Genomic DNA, 26,065 nt, shown 5'->3' on the forward strand with positions numbered 1-26,065 from the left:
TTTGATACTTGCCACATATACGTTCTACTCTTAAGTATAATTATCGAAGGAGTGAATGAACGAAATAACAGCATTGTTATATTAATGCATTGGGTGTAGGCTTTTGGTGAAAGTGTTGGTCTAGTTGAATAGTATAGTATTAGCATTTCGTGATTTCTTTTTGTTAAGAAAGCATTGTTCTGGTATTGTTATGTTTGATGTTTATTTGTATATTCATTTGTAAAATTAGTTGTTTTTTATTTATTTATTTTTGAAAGAAAAATGAATAGAGACCGAATTAGGAGCTGGTTTGGTTTTATAATCCGACATATTTGGTCTCTGATCTAAACCCAGTCACTAAATCAGTTGCTACATCGGTCTCTAACTAATTTAGTGACCGAAAATTTGGTATCTGATAGAGTACTATTTTTTTAGGGATAACATAAAATTTGAAAAACAATATGGTGTGACTATAGCCGCACTAAGCTTAACACTAGATCCAACCCATATGGTACTTAATTTTTTAAAAATATGTAGCAAATGTTCTAAAACTCTAAAACATATTTATATTATGTGATGTTTCACCGTGTGAGTTTGTCCAAGGAAAATTTTAAACACCTATTAAAGAAACAAATATTACCGTCTCAGGTTCTAAGTCAATATCACCACACCAACTTAAGTTGGTTAGAAAACATAGTAACAATGTATCAAAATTTGTATAATCAATTATTTAAAAGTCTACAAATATCATTTTCTAATACAAAACTTTTATTTTTAGATTCAACGTTCAACATGACCCTTTGTCTATGGGGCATGTCCCAACTCATAGCCATTTTAATTCTACTCTTGTTATTTTTGCATTTTAATGAAGCTTATTTACCGTCAATAAAATTATGCCATGATTGAAAGACATCCAGTGGTTGAGCTCAGGTAGGCTACGACCCACTCCACCGTAATTAATAGCCTTGTATGCATTTTTCTTTGTTTTTGGAGTTTAAGTTGGAGATTTTTTCTGCGTCGCATCAATAGATCTCGTAATTAATAGCTTTGTATACATTTTTCTTTGTTTTTATAGTTTAAGACAAGTTGGAGATTTTAATTTCTCAATATTTAATATGTAGACTATCGATCACCCCAAAAATTATAGGGTTAATTATGTTTCTAGTCCCTATAAAATAGTGACCTTGTAAGTTTAGTCCTTACTTAATTTTAATAGCATTTTTAGTCCCTAATTTTGTTTTTTTGCCCTGAGTATTAGTCCCTACTCAATTCAAATTTGTTTAATTTATGCTTAAACTCTTCAATTTTTGAACAATTTTTTGCAGACATGTTTAGAACATTACTAAAAGTTCCTCCGCAAAAAATTATCGCAAAATTTGATTTCTACATCCAGATTTTATTACTTTTTATCTTTAACTTTTGTCGTTTTAAAAAATTCATATTTAATTCATTTCATGTCTGAAAATTTTAAATTTTAGTAAACGAACCTTTCATAGTGTTCTAATCTTGTCTCAAAAAAATCGTTCAAAAATTTAAGAGTTTAAGGATAATTAATCAAACTTTGTTTTAGCAGGGACTAAAATTATAAGTAAATTTTTTTTATAGGGACTAAAAATGCTATTAAAATTAAGTTAGGACTAAACTTACAAGGTCGCTATTTTATAGGGACTAGAAACATAATTAACCCAAAATTATAAATGATTATCTATCATATAGTTAGTTGCAAACACTTCAATAATGTGGAACGAATAAAACCGGTGTATACATTATCGTAAGTATCATAAGAAGGAACTCAATTTTAAAAATATATAATTCTTTATAAAACAACAAGAAATCGAGAAATGTATTTTTTTATTTAAGAATTCACAGTTTTTTTTTTAAAATATTCACAATTCTTTTGTTGTTATCATATTATCGTTACGAAATTTTCATCGTCCTTTAATGGTCATTTTTTTAAGCAAAGCAAATTTAAATAAATTAAAATGAAGTACAAACAAGCTGAGAGGACATAGACCTAATCCAACAACCACATAACCACAAACCACTGAAATCAATTTACATAACACAAATCCTAAATTGAATATTTCTTTCTACATTTGAATCTCAAAATCCACAGGCCCTTTTTTAAGTGATTTTTCGTAATGAGTAAAAGAAAAGGAAAATAATGGAAAAACATAAGAGATTCTGTTTTAACAAAAAAATTGTCAAAAAGAAAAAAACACACAAATTTATATCCATACATGAATGTTGTGTCAAAACACAACATGTGTGTGTTGTTGATACATGGAACACACATCCGCAAAATTCCTAAAAAACAAGTTTTTGACAAAACATGTTGTGTATCAATAGATACAATCTTTTTTGTTATCGAAACATGAATGCTGTGTATATAACGAAGCATGGAAGGAATGTATCGTAAAAATGCTTGTTTTGTTCTCAAAATAATGCATAGTCATGTATATGCAAAATAAATGGTCTTATATGTCACATAAAATTGTAGAAAGCAACATATAAGTGCATACAATTAATGATGGAAGAGTTAACGCGGTTTAACAAATATATAGAAAGAAATTAGCCACCAAAGATTCTCGATATTTGGCAATCTTTATTCTGTTTATACATAGTTTTGGTTTTTCTTTTCATTATTTCATTTTTACCTTTCATTTAAACTATTTTATCGCTTTTATAGTACATTATAAATTATTCTTTCAAAAAATAATATTTAAATTATTAATTAAAAAATAGTTAAATCACATTGAAAATAAGATGCATGTTGTTGACGCGTTTCTGTGTTCATCCATTTGGGGAGCTCAGGTGGATTATTGACTGTGTGGGATAGTTCAGAGGTGGAAGTGTGGTCGACATTCAGTATGGAACATGTTGTTATTATTCATGGATAGGATTATCAGAAGCAACCAAGAGTTCTATATTTAGCTAATGTCTACGCTCCCTGTGATAATGTGAATAAACAGTTGTTATGGGAGAGGCTTTCTGTGTGGTTTGGGAATCATTTTGGAGCAAGTTTTTGTGTTTGTGGGGATTTTAATGCCACTCGGTTTGAAGGGGAAAGATTAAGTTCCAGTTTGACAATTAAATTCTTTGATGATGAACCTTTCAATTGATTTATCGAGGATAATGCTTTGATTGATCTTTCGTTGTGTGGTGGATGTTATACTTGGTATCGAGGGGATGGTCAGACTATGAGTCGCCTTGATAGATTTCTTTTGTCTGAATAATGGGGTTTGATTTGGCCGACTTGTATCCAAATGGCCCGGTCAAGAGGGTTGTCAGTTCATTATCTTTTGATGTTGTCTATTGATGAGGAGAATTGGGGTCTAAGACCGTTCTATATGCTAAAATGTTGGGCTGGTCTTCCAGGTTACAAACAGTTTGTGAGTAAGGATTGGCAATCCATTCAGGTGGAGGGTTGGGTAAGTTATGTCCTAAATTCCACATTGAGGAGTGGGTCTTCAGTCATAGGCCCTTATCAAATGCTTTCTTCTGCGTTGTAGTTTGATAGGTCCAAATTTTTTGACACTGTTTCGCATAAAGTGGCACCCTTGAAGGTTTATTTGCTCATGTGGCGGTTGTTACTAAAATGATTGCCAACGAAAAATCTCGTCCTCGCTTCATTTGGTTTTGTGAGAGTTAACTTAAAATCAGGTTCTGGAAAAATAGTGCCACGATTCAGAAGCAACGTGCCACGATTGTTGAATAAGTTCCTGAAGCAAGTCACTGGAAAAATCGTGCCACGGTGGAATCGTAACGTGGCACGATGGGACGCTGAAGACGGAAAAGGAAACATATTTTTAGTGTAGATTTGTTCCAAATTTTAAGGGTTGCTTTCCACTATAAATATAAGCCTTGTATCAGATGTGAGAGTGTGCAGAAAACAAAACATTGTGTAGAAAACAGGGTTTAGAAGCCAACATAAAACTAGGGTTTATAGAGAATTTATCTTGGCAACGAACACTAGGGTTGGGATTGTTTTGATTCACCTTGAACAAAACACAGTTAGGATTGAGTCTCTTGGTCACGGGAAGAGATTGGGACTTTGGGTAGAATTAGGTTTGAAGACTAGTTCTTGTAACCTTCTGATATCTCTTTGTAAAGAAACTCATATCATTATAGTGGAACGGAGAGCTGCTCTCTCCCCCAGAGTAGGTCATCATTAGACCGAACTGGGTAAACAGATTCTTGTGTTCTCCTTCTTCCTTTATCTCTTGCTTTTTATTTTTGTTTGAATTATTTTTTTGTCACCCGCTTGATTTGATTACTTGGTATTAATTTGCTCCAGCATCAAGTTTATTATTGGTGTGTTTTTCACAACGAAGTCACAACAGGTTTGATGGCACCTATTTGGATTCTTTTAAAGGAAAATAACTATCCGTATTTTTAGACAAAAAGAATAGTCATTACCACAACTAGAACGCCGACCCGTGCGTCGCACGGGTCTTTTAAAATTACAAACTGTAGTATATTTTGAACAATCGGTATTTAGTTTTTTTTAATGAGAATAGATTTCTTTTAATGATGAAGGAATATAATATGTTATTGACATATGAAACTATATCATATTTTTTGTATTAACCATCTGGTTCGAAGAAAAAAGGAGATATGGTAATCTGGAGTTCGGTCGAAAAGTAAGAAAAGTTTGACCAAAAATTGTCCTCCTAAAATCAAATTCAAGTTCTCTTGAACAATTCATTATTTATGGAATTTAGGACTGAGCAAGTCAACCGAACCCGCCCAAGACCCGAACTATCCGAGCCAACCGTGGGTATCACGGGGCGGGTTAACACGGATGTCGGTTTAAAAATGAGGAAAATTTGGGTTTATGTGGTTTCATACGGTCGGAATCGGTTTTACCAAAATCCAAACCGTGCTACCCGCACCCGACCGTTAGTTTACTAAATCTACAACAAAAGTACACATACAAGCCCAGTCCAGATAAAAATAAAGTAACCCAAGCCCAATGATTATGTGAATCCAATTAGCCAAAACCCTAATAATCCATAACATTACTGCTTCTCTCTATCAGAGCTTCTTCTTTATCTGTGGTTGACTGCTGCGCCTCTCTCCACTCTCCCTTTCTCAAAATCAAAACTTCTTCTTTCTCTGCAACGTTCTCATGTCTCCCTCTCTCAAAAACGGAAACCCCAGATCACATTGTCTTGCTCGATTAAACTGTCAGTTGCTCTCCATTCTCCATCTCATAAGCAGATGTTCCATTAAACTGTACTGCTCATACTTTCTTGCTCGCCAATCTCCTCTTCTTCATCTATATTTGACTGTATTTTTTTTTCTTTTGAAACCCATAACCGATTAAACCCACCCGTGCAAACCGACGAACCGACAAAGCCGAAACCGCTAAAACCGATCCCAAGAACGGTCGAAGTTGGTTCTTTATTTGGTGCCATCGGTTTCATCTAGTGCGACGTTTTCGGGCCCGAACCCGTCCGATGCTCTACCCTAATGGAATTCATTAACCATTCAAACCCAATTGTTTGATTTATGAAACATTATCATATGACATTTACGATTGCAATGAGAATAGAAAATATAGAGGTGGAAGACAATACATTAGAAGAATCGTCTTTAAGAAAAAAAGATTGATGGAGAGCATCAAGATCCGGTCACTATGCTCGTTTACCAGGAACTTCATTGGAGTATCAAATATCCAATAAGTTTTGTTCTTGCCAACCATGTCCTTGATAATAATGCCAAATTGACTGATGCCAAAAATAAAAACATAGGTATCCCATTAAAATCATGTAGTGTTTGCCAACCATTAGTTAAAAAAATATGACAGCATGGTTAGCCAAGCATTTAGCCAACATGACAACACCCTTAAAAAAAATCAAAAATATCAACAAATATGAAAAACATCGTATAGCATACTATTAAGAATTTAAATGATGTAAGTCACCAAAACAATTTACCAATGACATATAATAATAGCAAAAAGATTCAAGTCACCAAACATTTAATTAGCACACTTTATTTCATATGGTACAAAAATTTAAAAAAAGTAACCTAGAATTGCATACTTTGTTATATACTTGGTTCTATATATGTACAACAACAGAAACTAATAACAACAATGACATTCGAAACTTAATAGAACCAATTTTAAATAAAAAGGATTCAAGAACAAACACTTCAAGATGATCATCTCATCACTTAAACAATATAAATTCATGTTTATTTATGATGCAAACAACCACACTCTGATAAAACTCATACACAACACAAAAATTACAACATTTGAAGAATTATTGTATAAGGCAATTGGACATGATGAGTTTATACTTACTTCTTCAGTATTGTACTCAACGTAATACAATACTTGATCCACAACTTGTTAACCAACTTTTCTAACTCAATGACTGGAAGAATCCTTATGTGATTACACGAAAGAACCTCAACCACCATCAAAATCCTCCCTACCTGCTCCAGCAAATCTGCAATCCCTTGCGGTCGTATCAGATTCAATTATATAACTGATATAGCAAAACCAGACAAAAATCTGAAACCAATTTAAGATTATTTAAGAAAATAATGTGAAAATAAGACTAAAACTGAAACCAATTTAAGATTATTTGTGAGGAATTGTCACCTTCCGCCACCGACTTCGCTCCATCTGATCACACATTCAAGAATTCTGGTAAACTATCACTCCTCATTCGATTCCGCTCCATCTGATTACATATTCTGGTAAACTATCACTCCCCATTCGCTTCCGCTCCATCTAATTACATATTCTGGTAAACTATCTTTATTTATTTTGTAAATATCACAGAAACAAATTTCTAAACTCACAGTTCTTAACCAATAATCAATTGCACCATTCTTGATGGCACCAAACATTCATCATCAATTCCCAACCATTCCGAAAATCAAAACTCAAAAACACAACAATAAACAAATGTCGTGAAATTTACTAAGAGAGGAGAAGAACTCCCCAAGATCGATACCAGAAACGCAACCGTTCGTTCATGACAAAGATACTGATAGTGAAACAGAACCGAACAGAACACCAAAGGTGAGACAGAAGGCGAAATCGAAACTCTACTGGAGGTGTGGAAGGGAGCAACCGCAGGTGCCGGCGGCGGTCAAATCCTTGTGGGGTACTGTTCATCGAAATCACCTAATCAGAGATGTCATAATCAAAACGTGAGATTAATTCAAATGAAACGTAACCAAACCAATATTTTTTTTAAAAAATAAAAAGAAAACAATTACAATGATTACTAAAAAAGACTTTGATAGATCGATAACCAGGAGAAAGGGAATTAGGTCATCAAATCCAACAGATGAGTATTCTGAAGAATAACAATCTAGATCATGATAATCACCGTCCGATGAATTTTCTAAAATCCCTCTGATTTCTCTTCTCGGTTGAACAATCACCTTACACAAATCTCTTCGCTTCATCAGATTCAACATTTAAAAAAATCCGACCAACCATCACTCGATCTCCTTCGCTTCAGCTTCGTCCCGTTGTGTTGCCGTATCAAATTTGCGATGCATACCGATGAGAGGGAGAGAGAGAGAGAGAGAGAGAGAGAGAGAGAGAGAGAGAGAGAGAGAGAGAGGGGGGCGTTAACAATTGATAAGAGAAGAGATTGTGGGAGCTGTTAAGAATGAGAGAAAATATGGTCATGGGAAAGAGAGAAAATTTGAATATGCATGGAGAACACAAATGCCACGTTGGGAATAATTAGGGGGAAAAATTAGGGTTAATGATAGCTTAGGGGATAAGCTTTAGTAAGTAAGATAACCAAGTTTACATGGAAATTAGGGTAGAAAATATTTGCTTCATAAAAAAAAGGCAAGAGGATAGGAATTTGTTATGCAAACATAGACAAGGATCATAGATTTGAAGACTGAAAGACCATAAGAAAATAAAATCATGAATTTTAAGCTTAAAAATTCATATGTAAATGGATCAAAAGGACAAAATTGAAATGAAAAAAAGGTAAAAGACTAAACTGTTACCTAAAATAAAGTTAAGGGACTAAAAGTGTAATTTTGCCTATTTTCTATTTGGTGATTAAAAGTAAAAAAACAATAAAAAATCCAAACTTAACTTTCAATATTCATCATTAATGGATTAATGACACACTGTATTACTCTTGTTACGTACCTAATGAGTGTGTTGATTCATAGCTTGCGGTGTTTTTGGTTTGAGAATTGACGTATGTATATCTACTTTTTGACAACTTTTGAAACAAATATTTCTCTTATACTCACATGTGGTTTTATTCTCTATCTTCTTCTTTCTCTCTCAATTGTTTTTGTCCAATAAAAAGAGGAGAAAAATAGATGTCACAAGAGTTGTACAAAATTGGTTGTACAAATATCACTTCTCTTTTGATTTTTATGTGTAATTTGTTTTGTAAACTCGCTTAAGTCCTAACCTAATACGCCTTATGCCGATGTGGACATTGATTAATATAATTCATTTTGTCTTCTTAAAAACAATTATATGCTCAAAGATAAGATACGAGTATGTATTCTCATCTATATAAATGAGTCACAGATAATTGATGATATTAATTTGATGTAGAAGTTAAATATTCCAAAACAAAAAAAAAAACAAAAAAAAAACATGGTTGCAATCAAGCCCATATTGATCAAATGTCATTATTGAGTTGATATCTCAACTATTCATCCGAGGGCCTTAGCCATATAATCAAGTGATCTAACTTACCCAATAGAAGTTCATTCAACATGTAAGGGAATGGTCAAGGGATTTGGTCAAATTTGAATGTAATATCAATATATGCAAATTAATTAGCTATAAGATCCATTGTATAGAGCTTGCAGGACAAAGAGATAATGATGGTACTCTTGCAAGTTCTTTGCAATTTCTTGCATAAAATGATAATCATCAAATATAATTATATATTCAAGTTCTTAATGAATGAGATTGGAACATGGCATGGATGTTATAGCATACATCAAACACCAAATAAAATAATCAACTATTGACATCCAAACCGACAATATCATGTTCAACTAGATGATTTGTTGGATGAAAAAAAATCACTTTTATATATATTCTATACCCTTATATCTGTCTCATTTAAAATAGTGATGGGGATGTTTGAGGCCATCCCATCCAATCCATTAGAATAACATGAGTAACTCTAAACTTTTTCCTACCATTCCATTTGTTTGTTTTTATCTGTCCCATTAAGTTATACGTTGGAGATGTTTCCCCATTTTTTAGGTGCTTGCCGGAACAATCCGTTACACCTTTTTCCATTAAATTGAAGTGGTTAATTTACCATCACTAAAGATGCTCCTAATCTCGTTGGTTATGGAGAAGTGTCTTCTGTACGAATGCCCTTCTGTATGAATAATTAGTAATAATGAGTAATTTATGCATGATACGTTCATGACAAAATAGGTTAGATATGAATAAGTTGAATTTTGATAGTGACGCATTACAACATCTATATGTAATGTAGAGGAAGTTTGAATTTAGATTATAAATACGTAAGATATACAGAAAAGAAACCCATCAAACTCTCACACCATAGGATGCATGTATGTGATTTTCTAAGTTTAATTATTAGTTCTTGAATACTAGAGAATTTTAAACAAGTCCTTTGTTAGAAAAACGGTTGTTGGGGAAAATACTAAAACATTTAAACAATGAAGATTGTATTTAGAACTCATATGTGTTTTAGATTTGATTCACACCATGCTGTTATGATTCAATATGACATGTGAGGAAGTACACTTGGCATAATATTATTGGTTGAGGCAAGTTGACATGTGGTGGTTCTAAAATTAACAAACCTTAAATTGTGCATAAATAGAGAGATGATGGTCACTAAGGGGCATGCAGGAAAATGATGAAGTCTCCCCTCTCTTTTTTTTGTACTCTCTAGAGTAATGACTTAGGTCTTAGGACTAAGTTTTCTTCTATCTTTCTCTTTCTCTTCTATCTAGAAGAGTGGTTTGCAAGACAATAGTTGGATCAACACCATACCCAAAAAAACACACCAAATGCCAAGGGTGCACCCAAACATATAGCTAACGAGACACATAAACGACAAAAAGAAAAAACAAAAGCATCTAGAACTAAAAAACCTCATGGGGCAATACCATAACACGAACATCAAAACACAACACCACAACACGAAAACCAAAACACAACGCCACAACACGAACTCCTCAAAACCCTAGTTTGTTGGAACAAAATGTGTTTAACATTTCCACTTTAAATTTTGATGATAACAAGGCATTAAAAGTTCAATTGGATATGCTAATATTTGTTCAAGTGTGCAGGATCATAGACTAAATTTTTATAAGTCTTTGATCAAAGTATTAGTTCTGGAAGAACAATTGAGAGCAAAAGATTTTTCAAACGAAGTCATGTTGCAAGTCAGAGTCTGAAGACCATCAGTAGCTGACAGTCAAAGTCTGAAATCACCCACAGTCTGAAGTTCATCAGAGTCTGAAGTGAAGAACCTGAAGTCGATTATTTTGGTTATTTGAAGACACAAGTTTGCAAAAGGATTAAAAGCCTGGAGCAACGACTATATCAGAGGAATTAGAAGGCATTGAATGTTTATCCACTGAAGGAGCACATAGAAAGGACAAATAGTACAATTGTACAACCACTACTCCACTACTCCACTCTTGTATGCGCATAGAACTGCTACAATTGTGTCCCTGCTGGTTAATTCTCCAAACAAGGAATGGATTTCAAATTATTTTCTCCTAGGACATTAACCAAATTAATCAACAAATCATTGGTGATTGATCAAGCGTCTACAACGACTATTTGATGCGCTGACAACTCTCAAAGTCTTTTTCATATCTCTATATAAAAGAATGAAGACTTGAAGTTCAGTAGAGACTCTACAACAATATAACTGTGCCAAAACTCGGCTGAAATTGTTGTGCATCATTTACTTAAAATTTCTTAACAACTTTCATATCTTAAAAATTCTAAAGTCTTAAGAGTCCAATTTGATTTGTATTGTGAACACCACTAATTGTGTATCAAGTGTTCAACCCAAACTTATTTCTTTGTAATTTGTTTGTTTAGAAGTCTCTTGTTTTTGTGCTTGAGCATAGGAAATCTCTTGCTTATGTGCTTGAGTATTTGAAGTCTCTTGTGTGCTTGAGCATTTGTAATCAGAATTGGGTATTGAAATCTCCTTGGAGATGCAAGGGAGACTGGACTACTTTCGGATTATGGAAGGAACCAGAATAATTGCTTTGTGTCTCTCTTCACTCTCTCTCTCTCTCTCTCTCTCTCTCTCTCTCTCTCTCTCTCTCTCTCTCTCTCTCTCTCTTCTCTCTCTCTCTACTTTATCCACTGCATTAGACTCTGAACATTGCTTCAGAATCTGAACTCTATAAGACTCTGGACTTTGAACTTAGTCTAAAAAAAACGCTAACACAATTCAACCTTCCCTTCTTGTGTTTTTCTCACCTTCATAGTCTAGCCATCTAACCAGAGATGACCCTTCCCTGAAAGACCAGAGAGAGGGACCCCACCGGATGGTCATCCAAGGACCAGGAGCGAAACCTTTGAAACCCAATGAGGACACCACACAACTCTAGCTTTGCCAATGATTCAACCACCTCAGCTGACAATGCTTCCTCAACCTCAACACTCTTAGCCAGTACCCCATAGGTAAACTTAACCGAGAACATCCTCTTCGGGTCGTGCCTCCACCACCAAGAATTCACCCTATTTGGAGGCCCGGCCTAAGGAAGCAAATTGAGAAGCTCGTCCTAAGGACCCAACTCCCAAATGAATAGCGGTATCCTTCAGGTCAAACATCACCTTCACATACCACCCTCCCAATAACACAACTCCCTCATACTCCCAAATTGCTTATCATACACTTGAAACAACCTATGAAACCTAGTATGTAAAAGTGACCCCCTACCCACATATCATGCTAAAAAGAAGTTGATATACCATTACCAGTTCTCCTTTCAACCCCTAACGAAAACCAATTAGCTACTACGTCTCCTAAACCATCCAGCACAGACACCTCTTTCCGCCCAAACGTCGCCGCCTAGAGATCTCGTGGAATACCCCCAAGGTGACGAGATTGGGGAAAGAGAATTGTATCTAGCCTTGAGGATTTCTCTCCAACTACATGCTCCTCTATGGAGGAGTTGCCACCTCAATTTACTGAGGAGTGCAAGATTCACCAGTCGTAGGTCTCATACTCGATGGCCTTCATTGCATTTTGGTTTACACATTTTCTTCCGCTTAACCCACGCAATCTTCTTCATGCTCCTAGTACCACCTCATATAAAATACCTTTAAAGTCGGACCACTTGTTTACAAACCTTTATCAAAATATTCATAAAGGAGGGGTAGAAATCGATACAGATTTGAGGAACGCTTTTAGAACAACTACCATACCCCCTAGACTAACACATCTATTTCCCAAGAGTTCAACCTCATGGATAGTGTCTAGAGGGGCTTCTAGGTCAACTCCCTTTGAGTTCGGGTGAATATTGTCACTCTTTATAAAACTGTTTTCAGAGCCCTTTTTTTAATGTGGGCTTTAAATTTTTCCAACAATTGAATAATTTATAATTAAGTCATATGAAATTTTAAATGATTTCTAATTATTATTTTTTTGTGGTGGTTGGGATTCGAACCTCGAACCTTGCATATATTATGCATTGTCCTTACCAACTGAGCAAAGCTCAGGCGGACAAATCATTTCTAATTAGGTTCTAAATTAATTATTTTACAAGCATAACAAATAATGTTTATTGATTCTTTTCCCCGTATCTCTAACAAACATATTCTTTTCGAATAAAGTAGGGAAACTTTCATTATTTTTTTCCAAAAAGAGGGAAACTTTCATGAAGATATAGAGAAAGTACACCAAAAATATATATGTGTATATGTTGAAGCCCGAAACCGATAGAGGAAAATGACATTTCTAGCGTCACCTTCAAGAAGCAGCAATTCAAGTACAGGTGTACCAACCGTTAACTCAAAAGCTATATCAAAACAATTTGGTGAAATTGGAAGGGTCCATGATTAATCACTTTGGGCTCTTCCATAACTGCCAATATATATTATGCTAATATATTTGATAATACAAATTATTTGGTTGTGATTTATGTATATAAGAGTGTGGTTGGCATACCCACTTTGAATATCTATTTATTGATTGTATGTGTGTAGTTTAGTGGATAAGTTTTCCTTTAGATTCCGAAAAAATTGGCTTTTGTCATGTGGCCTTAATCTGATTAATAACGACAGGGCTATGTTAATGTTTTGTGAATTTAGTTTTCACAATATGGCTCTATTCTAGGCCATAATAGTGTGTCTCATGTTGGTGCGTTTGAAATAGCACTTGTTGAAAACTTTCAAACCTTTAAATTTCAGTACCAAATACCAATCACAAGACAAGTCACACCCTAATTTTAGTCCCACCAATTTAGAGTTGAGTTCAAGTTCCTCTAGGTTCTATATATATATATATATATATATATATATATATATATATATATATATATATATATATATGAGACAGGATCCATTGACACCAGGTGTAAGTCATACGACTTACACCAAATCTCAACCATTGAAATTAATAAATCCTACGGTTATGATAAAAAAATTAGATATTGGCACACCATAAACTCCTTACCCTTCCTCAGCCTAATTTCTTCTCCAACTGTGAAAGTTGTAATTCTGTTTCTTCTCCAATGGTTGAGGAACAAGAGCGATGCACTGCTGCTTGAGATCCATTTCATTGCCAACAATCTCACTTGATTGGCTCCATATCTTCATTGCCTCAATACCTAATTATTCATTGTCTTCAATAAATCTCCCCATTGGACATCAAATAGATGAACAATTATGAGATTTGAATCAATTTTATCAATCAAATAATTTCAAAAATTATTTCTCAATTAATCTTTTATATTACCCTTCTAGCGTTTCTTTTCATAACATGAATGGTTTTGTGCTATATATGATTACTTAATGCAAAACTAAAGGTTGTGGTTGGTGTTGAGGAAATACTTTATGTTCATTAGAAAAGATTCACGATCAAGTCCATGAAGTGATGGAGATTTCCGATCGACTAAAGGTTGTGATTGAGATTTCCGATGAGTATAGAGATACGCTTGAGACAAACAAGTCCAGGAAGGGGAAATATTATATCGTGTGCCAATATCCAATTTTTCATCGTGACCATAAGATTTATTAATTTCAACGGTTGAGATTTGGTGTAAGTCGTATGACTTACACCTGGTGTCAACGGATCCTATATATATATATATATATATATATATATATATATATATATATATATATTTTAAATATTTTACATCTTAATTTATCTTGTATTTCACTCAAGTTCTTACTTAACATTTAACATTAAGTGTAGAAATTTAAACCCACTTAGATTGGTATGGTGGCGTTGTCATGAGATCTTGGAATGTATTTCTTTCAAAATCTCAAGTTCGGTTTTTTCCGATGTCAATTTCCGAAAATGGAAATAATAAAGTTACATGTTTGAATTGAAATAATTGCTTAAACAAATCCAAGTGCCAAAGTAATAGATAAATAAAAAAATGGAAAAGTGCTATCATGATATTTCCTAATTAATAATAGCCAAAATCATGCATTTTTTGAAGGCTTAGCTGTAGGCAATGGAGTTTGGTAGTAATGTAATTTATTAGTACTTTTGAAGCCTACGGAAGAGGACACAAGTCTACTTATTTAAGATATACAAGTTCAAATCCACTTAATGTTGGTCTAGATTGATCAATTTAAAATAACTAATTTGCTATTGATCACTTTTAATTATAAAAATATATTTAAATTTAGTTACTTTCAGATATCAAGTGTCTCCGTCCTCGTGAGCTTAGCTCAGTTGATAGGACAATGCATAATAAATGCAAGGTCGGGGGTTCGAAACTCGACCACCACACACAAAAAAAAAAAAAAAGACCACATGCCCCAAAGGAATAACCTAGTGGTAGGCTTGAGACACTTAAGGAGTTGTATACATGAGCTCTAGAGATCAATCTTTGCCACTCTCCTTTTGATCAGAAAAAATTCATTTGACTCCTCAAATTCAAGTGTGTTAATGGAAGTAACTCACTTGATTAATTTCGTTCACCCATGTTATTTTTCTTTTCAGCTTGAATTGCTGCAGTGTCCAACACAATTTAGACTATATAAAGCTTCTAAACACATAAAATAAAACTTACATGTTTGAATTGAAATAATTGCTTAAACAAATCCAAGTGCCAAGGTAATAGATAAATAAAAAAAATGGAAAAGTGCTATCATGATATTTCCTAATTAATACTCCCTCCGTTTCAAAATGAGTGTCGTTTTAGGTGTTTACACACATATTAAGAAATGCAATGATTAAGAGAAAGAGAATGGTTATTTTACCAAATTATCCTTATTAACTATTGGTTAGTTTTAAAAGTAATACTTTGGAAGTAGTGTGCAGAGTATTAATTGGAGGATACAATTGAAAAGAAAAAGTTATTATTGCATTGTAAACTGAAAGCGACACTCATTTTGAAACAATTTTTTTTGGATAAAGCAACACTCATTTTGAAACGGATGGAGTAATAGCCAAAATCATGTCTTTTTGAAGGCTTAGCTGTAAGCAATGGAATTTGGTAGTAATGTAATTTAATAGTACCTTTGAAGCCTACGGAAGAGGACACAAGTCTTGCTAGGTTATGGCAATGGAGTTGTTACCACTAAGGACATTATACTGGTGGGTATCCACCAAGCGGCGTTCTGCATATTTCAATTTATCTTTCTTCGGCTTTGTGTTTTTAGTGTAAACTAGGTATCTTCATGCGCAGTTGCGAAAGCCAATTTTCGAGTCTTGTAGATTCTAATGGGCGGTAAATACTTTTTACAAGTTTTAATTGTTGCATACCAATGTTGGATTCAAACTCAATATCTGGGTTATGTTAGAATAAACTTGAATCATCTTATTTGAGCGTTCTTGGGTATTTTTGTTCGACTTCCTTGCAAGCTTATTAAAGGGAGAATTTTGATGAGTCGAAAACTTAATCACTGTATTTGTGCGCAAATGATAAACTTTCTTCATTTATTCATGCTATATTGATATAATGTTAACAATGATCCATGAATTTTGATCAAGCCCTGAAGTGATGAAAACATAAAAAATACATTTGATGAATTTGAGCACTTTCTTCTTATCACACCTTGAGATGATGGCCCCAATTTTGAAAGAAAAAACAAAGAGTGATTCTAAAATTACATTGATTGAATCTAAAGTTATGAAGTATCACATGATGTTCAATAAAAACATAACTTTATTCCTTCAAAAAAAAAAACATAACTTTATATACACTTGAATTTTTACAAGGATTTTAATTTTTGTTCTCCATAATTTTGTGTTTTTATTCTTTTTCATTTTAATACTATTTTTTCTTTAAAAACATCGTTACTTTTAAAAATCGTTTAAATTATACCCCGTCATTTGAAAAATGTTGAGCATTTTTGTTTGTCCAATCAACAACCTTTAAAATTTGATGAAAAAAAAATAAATAAAAATTTGATGTATTTTTACGAAATCAATTTTAAAAACCTAGAATAATTGAAGAGTCAACTTAATGAAAAAAATAAATAAATAAAGATTTAATATATTTATTTTTTGGGTAAAAATGTTAAATGTATTTTGTAGAAACTAAAAGAAATATTTAACTCATTTGAAATGTCAAGAGGCTCTCAAAATGAAAAATTAAATATTTTGAAAATTTAAGAGGCTCTCTTGAGACAAACAAGAGGTGAATCTATTAAGATGGGCCATTGGGAGGCATGCCTACCCATTTTATGTACATGATCATAGCACAAGTTTTCTCCAATTATCTTAACCTAGTCATTTTCAAAATACTTTACCCCCCTCTAGGTAGTGTCCACTTTCTCACATGTTATTTTATGTGTATATATAGTATAATTTGTATCTAGACCATTACATGAACATCAAGGAAGATAGTGCATTCATTGGAGTTTTGAATTGACTTATTTACAGCGAGTCCAATCATTGGAATGAATTATGGCTCCTTTTTCATCATTTTAGGAGATAAAATTAACTAAATTTATAAATCAAGAATGGAATGAGAAGTAAAAGGCAAGACTCCAAAAAGTTAAGCATGCCTATGAAATCTTCAACGAGTTGACCCTGTGTTATCTTATCTATTGTAAAACAATATTTTTTTTTTGAGGGAATTGTAAAACAATATTGTAACTTATATGTAGAGTATCTTATCTTAGTATTCTAATTGTGATTAATGATTAGTAGAACCCTATGCCAAGAGTACTCTCAAAAGGCTACTGCTAAACATATCTTAGTATTCTAATTGTGATTAACATATTTTTTGTCTTAACTACTTACTTCCAATATTCAAGAGAAGTTAGCTTTGAGAATTCATAGTTTAATTAAAAGATATGTAAAATATGATCAATGATTGTTTTCCTTCTGTTTCTCTAGAATAATTTGTTCTTAACTAAAACTCATTAATCATTTCAATTCAATCACTTGATTTGTTTTTTACTTAATTTTTTCGATTACATTTGTATTGTTTTTTGTCAAGTAGTCTATTGACCAGAATTTCACCCTTTTAGATGAATAAGTGGAAAATTTCAGACTCGAGCTCTGACCACTACATATTGTAATGTTCCTATCAATTAAGTAATGCTCACGGGACACATTTGTATTTTTTATGACATACTATATTTTTGTATATGAATTTTAATTTCTATCAAATTTTATTGACTTTTGCTGTTTAGGTCTTCATGATTGTATTGGAAATTCCTCCTTTAAAAAAAATGTTTGTATTGGAAATTGATTGTGACAAATGGCAAGTATATTGCATGGTGTTTTAATGGTTAGTTGATAAATATAAATATATATATATATATATATATATATATATATATATATCTTCTTTTTTGAAGGATATATATTAAATAAAAGAAAATAACTTCTGAAAAAAAAACATTTTAAATATCTTATCGTACTACTTTTACCTTATTAATTGTGTCAAAAAAAATCTTATTAAATAAAATGTTGTATTCCATACTTTTACCTACAATGTTTTCTTTCACACTTTTACCTACGGAAAAATAAAATTTAATCACAAATTTTATTCGTTGCTACAAGGTTTTTTTTTTTCAAATTTTGAGTCCTCTAAGTTTGAGGCCACTGCAAAGAGTCTTGTTGCACTTGCACATACCGACTCTGCTGAGGTCAAATAGTCCCTTTTAAAATGTGGTCAATAGACCTATCCTAAAGTATACTACTGCTTCCTTCGGTCTCAATTATAAGCAAAGTTCCACTTCTGATCTATATTACAAATTAGTTAATTACATTAGTTATTCAATAAATCTAAAAATTGATTTTTTGTTTCTAATTGAGATCAGATGAAGTAGTTGACAATATTAGATACATCATCTAGTCACTATTATAAGCAAAAATTGTCATTTTAATTTCATTCAATACAAATTAGTTATAATTGTGCAAGTGTTAGGAATGCACTGAATTTGAGTGACTCTGCAGCCTTTATTTTATGTTAGCTTTGAAAATTAATGTTGCTTTGACCATTTACTCAATTAGGATTAGCTTTTGAAAATCCAAACTTAAAATTCATAAAGTGGAGAAAACGTATAAGAAATACTATGCAATAACTTGTCGTTTGGGAACAATTAACTCAAAATGAACATAGTACTTAATATGCTTGAATCATGAAATTCAAGAATTTGGTATAGAATTTGTCATTGTTTTAAATTTTGGCATGATTTTAATTGCAACAATTTATTCAAAGATTTTTGGAGTGCAGCATCAGCCGCATTGTTTGATTTTTAATGCATTCAAGTTAATGTCATCAACAAATAAACACAACCAAATAGACAATTGCAATTTAAAATCTTAATCATTGTATTCATCACGGATTGGTTAAGAATGCTTGTTTGACATTGAAAAATATACTTTGATGTAAAGAAAATATATGGAATTACATACATTACTTTTCAATCAACCAATAAACGATGCAAAATTTATTTTCAACTGATCTATAGAAAACTTCTACCAATTAACTTCCTACCACCACCTTCATGATGTATTAGTTGCAAAAATGCTTTGTATAATTAGCATATTGGGTTTCATTGGACTAGCTTATTGCTTTTGAGAAAAGATCGTGGACAACATCAATCTGAGCAAGAACGTGCAGGTACACCACCCTTCTCTAATGGAGAAATATTTACGGCAAACCAACGAGAACGGACTCACGGCGGATTCCTCCTTCTCAACTGCAACAATCAGCCCTCATACCATCTTCCTTAGAAAGGATCAATTCAACCAACAAAATATTCTTAAATATAAACACAAACTATAACTAGAGTAACTAATAAAAATAAATTAATCATATATGGTAAATTTCTAGGTTTGCCTGTGTGGCCCTTGTATTAAAATGTACTCCTAATAATGTACAATATAGAATGTCAATTTCAGGCATGAGAAGTATAAAATATGATATATTGTAAATTGATGCTTGAAAATCGCTCAAAATATTGAAGATGATGGAAGTCGTCGATTATAATTAAAAGTTCAAGATCCTTACTACTGAAAAAGCTATGTGATCAATGTTGGTTCAATAAAAACAAGAAAAAACTTATATAATTTGAGTTCTGAGATTAAAGTATTTGTTTTCTTTGTTTTTTGCTAAATCAACACAAATGGTGCCATCATTGTAGTCTTGAGGTCGAATATTACTACGAGCTTTTACTTATGAAACTTGGTCATTGTTAGAGTATCAAATGGTTTTCAAACATCAATCATTATTATATGAGTCACTTCCACATCCTAAAAATTATTTAAGATTTTGTTTATAATAGTTATAGGTGCCCAATTATTTACTACTCCCTCCGTCCCGGAATAACTGACTCATTTCCTAAAAAAAAGTGTCCCAAAATAACTGACTCATTTCAATTTTCAATACAACTTTCATTATTTCCAATACAATATAACACTAAATAATACTACTTTTATCATTCCCAATACAATATATTCTACTTTCCCCTTTATTTATACATTTTTCTTAATATGTGTGAAAAACCAAAGTAGGTCAATTAAACCGGGACGGAGGTAGTATATTTTTTCTCAATGATTTACCTATTTTTAAAGTACGTATTTTACTAAAAATTGTTTGTTTATAGACACCTATTTCATCTTTGCTTTTTATATGCAGCCCTATAAATTCCTAGACCTGCTTGGAAGCATATAGCATAGTAAAATATAGTCTCAACATTCTATTTAATTAATCCATTTTGTCTAACATAAAATAGAACCTCGCAAAGTGGGCAAAATGGTGCTTTTGAATAGTTCGATTCTTTTTCACCAATGATTGAAGATATTTTATATTAACACTATAATTGGCTAAGTATACAATCAAAATAATAAAGGATATGGCTTTTTAAAACAAACAAAAACGTGCAAGTTGTCTTCATTAGTTCAGTTCACCATTTTGCTTTTATATGCAATTCTACCAAATAATGCATTAGGTTTAGGTACTTACTACCTCCGTTCCTTTTTAAGTGTCACTTTTTAACATTTTACACAAACCAAGACACTCAATAAATGTTACTTTTTCTTATACAATAATCTATACTTTTACTATAATAGCCTTAGTCATTTAATATCTTATTTCATATATTTCTCTCTCCACAATAAATAACTAAGGGTAATGTTGGTAAAACAACATTTATTGTTGCATTGAACTTTGAAAGTGACAGTTAAATAGGAACAAAAATTTTCTCCAAAAGTGACACTTAAAAAGGAACGGAGGGAGTATCAATTATCAACCAGTCTCATCAACTAAGGACACTGTACATTAATGAGCTTCAAAATCTTGAAAATGTTTAAATTATTACGTGGTGTTCTTTAATTCAGTCCTTGAATTTGTGTAAATATGCCATGATTGGTAGACATCTATCTATATATTTAACAATTTTCTTAGTCCCATCAATAGGTCTCATTAGTAGCCTTGTATGCATTTTCTTTTTTTGACAAATTGTATACATTTTCTTTGTTTTTTAGTTTCAGACAAGTAAGAGAATTTAATTTCTCACTATTAACTATATGTAGAATGGATCACCCAAAAACAGATAAATAATTTTCCAACATACATAATTTAGTTTCAAAATCTTTGGTACAAGTAAAACAAATAAAAACGATTCTATTTTTTTTATAAGTAAATGTTAATGGTTAATTTGTTAGGAAGAGCAAAACGTTCTTTTTTTTTTTTTTTTACAAAGAGGAAAATGTTATTATCATATATTGAGCTATGTAGACATCTACATTTTTTTGAGGAATACAGACATCTACATATAACTATGTTTTTAAATAAAGTTTGAGAAGAAGAAATTTTTTTATTAAGTTGAACGGCTCTAATGGTTATTATACAATAGGATTTGAACTCTGTATATTATTAATTTACATTATTATTAGATTTGAACTTTGTACATTATTATTAGCTTTACAATTACAATAAAAAATTTATGATAGAGTGCAGAAACATCAACCAAAATCTTGCAAGAGTTGATAACATGATTTTCACTCATGAAAAGAACTCTGGTTCGATTTCTAAGGTTGCTAATTAGGAAGGTAGTCCTGCCATTGAAAAAAAAATATACAGATGCCATGTTGTTGACTCGATGATTAGTTTCATAATGCATCCTAAAAGCTTAAGTCGTGGAGATACCTTGAGGCGCCTATTAGAGGTCCTTGGTCCTAATTAAGGTGGGTTAGAAAAAAAGTTGCAGGAAATTCATATCTATTCTTTCTTTTCTTGTTTTTTGTCAAGTAGAGTATATGCATTCTTTATTCTTGTCATTAATTGATTAATGACCATCACATATGAACTCATAACTTAGATAAATATAATGTTGATGATATACAAAGCTAGCCACCAAATTAAGGGCCTTTCGTTACATATCATAAAAAATTAATTTTAACAATCAATAATTTAGAGATTTATTTTTATAGAATTTTAGAAAAATATATGTTTTTTTAAGTAAGGAAAAAAAAAGGTTGTTTTGCGTTCGTTTGTTGATTCTCATATCACTCCTTAATGTAATTTTTTACTGTTTTTTTCTCTGTTTCTTCATCTTTTTACCCCCCCCCCCCCCCCCCCCCCCCCCCCCCCCACATTTTTTACAAGGAAAAGAAAGTAATGCAGAGACCAAAGCAAAAGACAGACTAATTGATCTGATGTCATCTTTAGAGAGCACTTTGAAGGTTGTAGCTCAAATTTGACAACTTCAAATGTGGTGTTGTTTAATAACGAGTGCCCTAATGACACCTTTTAAGGATTTTCTATTAAGAAGCTATTCATTGAAAATGTTAAGTATTTCAATTTTTGATGCATTGAATGCATAAATTTTAATAAAAAAACTTATTATTTAAAGTCTTTAAAAGAGTGTCTTTAAGATACTCGTTAACATTTTCCGTAGATAAAAAGCGGTATTGTGATTATGATTATCAAATTCAAATGTTTGATGCAAAGGAAAGAAAAATAATGAAAGGGTTTTGTAGGTACAGCAAATTGAAGCAAACTGAACCATAGGGATGGTTCAGTTGGTGATTGGTTCCCTAGGGTAAGACAAGTGAGTGACCCCATGACACCAAGTACCAACAAAATACTTTTTTGATAGATAAGCAACAAGATACTACCGTACACCTCCATGTATCTATAGTGATTTTTTTTTTTTTTGAGGGAGTATCTATAGTGAATTTTATATGCTTGTCAAATTTCTTGCCCAAATTTTTTGACCAAAGGGGTGCCTAATGTACATATTACACGTGTGTGGAACTTTTTTCCTGTCCATATTATTATGACTACAAAGTATTTGATTGAACTTTTTGAAAGAAGTCTTATTTCTCAATCACATTTTTACAAGATTCAAATTCGAGGTTTTACTTAACCAAGTGATCTATCAGAATTTTGTAACAATTTTAAAGATTTTTTTCCTTAAAAATCTAAATATCGACACATGAAAATATTGTTTAACCAGCTCTCATCAAATATTTTGAATATGAATTTAATTAGTATATTTTTTTAGTGTATAATTATGTTGCATATGTATCCAATGATGTGTTGTCACGCCAATTAATAAATATGAAAATACATGAATTGTCATATTCATTAATTGGCGTGACAACACATCATTGAATATATGTGTACAATAATTGTACACTAACAAAACATACTAATTAAAAAAATTTGAATATATGTTTACGTAAATAAAATATATTTTCCCCATAAAATTAACCACAGCTGAATGGGAAAGGAAGAGCAAATAACCTTGCAACAGTTGTTTTGGGGTTTATGTGTTTTTGTGAAAACATAAATTTTATGCATATATGTGACTCTGGGTTGTCTATTTATACTTGCAAAAGATAAGAATATATCATTCCCCACCTCACAAATTTTATGCATATATGTGACTCTGGGTTGTCTATTTATACTTGCAAAAGATAAGAATATATCATTCCCCACCTCACACCAGCACAAAATAGGATTGCCCAATATCAAAAAGCTTTTAGGGTTTCAGCAAAACTTAAGAACATCAAGTGCTCTGAAATAAGCAGGTGTTCCTTCCCAACTTCAAAGTACGCAACATTATATTTTGAGATATTATCTCTTTTAGTCGTAAACCTTTCACAATTTTGTCCTTTATAAAAGGTTTTATTGCATTGTGGAGTTTGACTTTTATATAAACTATTATTGACCTTGATTCCAAAACAATATGGGACGTTTTAGTTGTGTACAATAACAATTGGAATTATAAGTTCGAACCTACGCCCTAACAAATCAAATACAATGTTTCCTTTGTTATGTAGTGGTTGATTAAATTAGAGAAAAATAAAAACTAGGGTCATACTTTAAGAAACAACAATGGATATCAAAATCTATAAATATCACTTTTGTAATATTCCTAACTTACTACTCTTAAATTACATGCATAATTGTATCAATGGAGTTACACTTTTTGTACTAAGTAAAAAGAGTTAGCTTAAGATAACATTATCCACTGCAAGAAAAAAAATCCATAATATCTAACCATAAAGTGACACATTGATTTATGTATATAGTATTTAGTATATAGAATATATACTTGTGGTGCCAAAAGTATAGTGGTGCCAAAAGTTGCTATTATCACCTCCGCAAATTGTGGTCACCGTCGCGCAACATCTACTTTTATTCAGATTACTTAAAAAAGGTTAAACCATGCTCACAAGTCACAACTGAACTAATCAAAATAGTTAATTGACTAATTCTATGATTTCAATTCTTAACCAGATTTAAGAATTTTGGCAAGAAAAAGCTTTGTTTGACTTTCAGAAGATATACCAAATACATTTATTTAGTAAAAAATTCTTGGTGGATCTATCTATATCCTCTTTCAATTTAGGCATAGATTGAAAATTAGGGTGCAAAATTTATGGAGTCCTGGAAAATCTTAAACAATTCTGGAGCACATCTCTCTCATGGTGGTATTCAGATCACCTGCTTCCTTTATTGAATAAAATATTATTATATTAAAATTTTAACTTTTTAACATTCTCTTTAGAGCTGTAAAGACAAAAACATTCCCTTTAGTAATTGCAACCTAGAGTGGGTCTTAGAATTCATTGATTCCTTCAAAAAAGAATTCGTTGTGAATAATTTGAATTTTAGCATGTATGGATAGGAGTCCATAAATTATTGGGGCTAAATTATACTAGGGTCTTTTAAGTTTGAGGTTTGTAATAAATTGTTTCTTTAAGTTATTTTGGTCACACATGATTCCTTTAAATTTGAGGTTTGTAACAGATTGGTCTTTAAGTTATTTTGATCACACATAAATCCTTTAAGATTGTAAACATTTTCGATTTAGTCTTTTTGTCATATCATCGTTTTTGTAATGTTTGGTTACCAAAAGGACTAGATTGAAAACACCCACAAACTTAAAAGATTTGTGTGTTGACCAAAATAAATTAAATGACCAATATGTTACAAACCTCAAACTTATGTGTGACCAAAATAATTAAAGGATCAATCTGTTACAAACCTGAAACTTAAAGGACCCCCGGTATAATTTAGCCAATTATTTAAAGGTGGGTAAAATATAAAATGATTTATGTTTGAATAAAATCACATGGAAGAATTTAATTAGAAAATTTTGAAGCTAAATTTTAGGGTCATACTAACAAGGGCTCTTAAATCTTTTGTTAAGGGGTCAAAAAAGAAAAAGATTGTTAAGTCTTCTCGAATGGATTTCTTCTCTTAAAGAGCGCATAACGTCACTTGATCTTAAAGGAGAATTAAAGTGTTATCTGATGGTGATATTGAGGAGTTTTGTGGGTTGACGGGGGAATTACAATCTTTGTCTAGAATTAATACCAGTATTTGTTTGCAGCAATGAAGATTACTTTGGCTTCAAGAAGGTGATGCAAATTCAAAGTTTTTTTATGGTATTATGGCTAGTAGGAGTCGCTGCAATCAATTCTTTTATATTGTTGTTGAGGGGACTCTAGTGGAGGGATTGATGTTTAAAGTTGACTTTGAGAAGACTTATGATTCAGTGGATTGGGGGGCAGGGGCGGATCTGGGATGAAATTATCAGTGTGGCTAATTATTTTAGCAAAGTAAATTATGTTAAAAAAATAAATAAATATTCTTCATATTTTAGTGACAAAAACATTATCCAAGACTTGAACTTATAACTATGAGTTAGGAAAACATACACTTGAAAACTAAATCAATGCACCATATGTAAATACATCTCTAAATTGAAGACATAATATAAAATTTAAGCTTGAATATTTTTAAAAAAAGGGTTTGGGCAAGGCTGGTGTGGCAATAGCCACACCTAGCCTTGAACACATCCGTCCCTGTTGGGGGGGGGTACCTGAATGATGTTATGCGGAAAATAAATTTCACGACTCTTTGGATAAAATGGAGTAAAGAATGTATTAGTACGACTACAACTTTAATGTTGGTTAATGGTAGTACCACGGATGAGTTT

General features: G+C 32.0%; 1 long non-coding RNA gene across 2 annotated transcripts; it reads right to left on the bottom strand.

Moving 5' to 3' along the window:
• Positions 1-5,645: 5,645 nt before the first annotated feature.
• LOC146917526 (uncharacterized) lies at positions 5,646-6,859 on the bottom strand. Of its 2 annotated transcripts, none has more exons than XR_015014180.1 (3): positions 6,599-6,859; positions 6,296-6,443; positions 5,646-5,711 (listed from the first exon to the last, which is right to left on the bottom strand). It is a non-coding gene; the product is annotated as an uncharacterized LOC146917526 (long non-coding RNA). The 2 variants fall into 2 exon arrangements; XR_015014179.1 differs by having other exon boundaries at positions 6,296-6,482.
• Between the last annotated feature and the right edge of the window lie 19,206 nt (positions 6,860-26,065).

This window comes from Medicago sativa, chromosome 6 (assembly GCF_051527215.1).
Source record: "Medicago sativa cultivar Bolivia chromosome 6, Bolivia_mono, whole genome shotgun sequence".
Classification (NCBI taxonomy): Eukaryota; Viridiplantae; Streptophyta; class Magnoliopsida; order Fabales; family Fabaceae; genus Medicago; species Medicago sativa.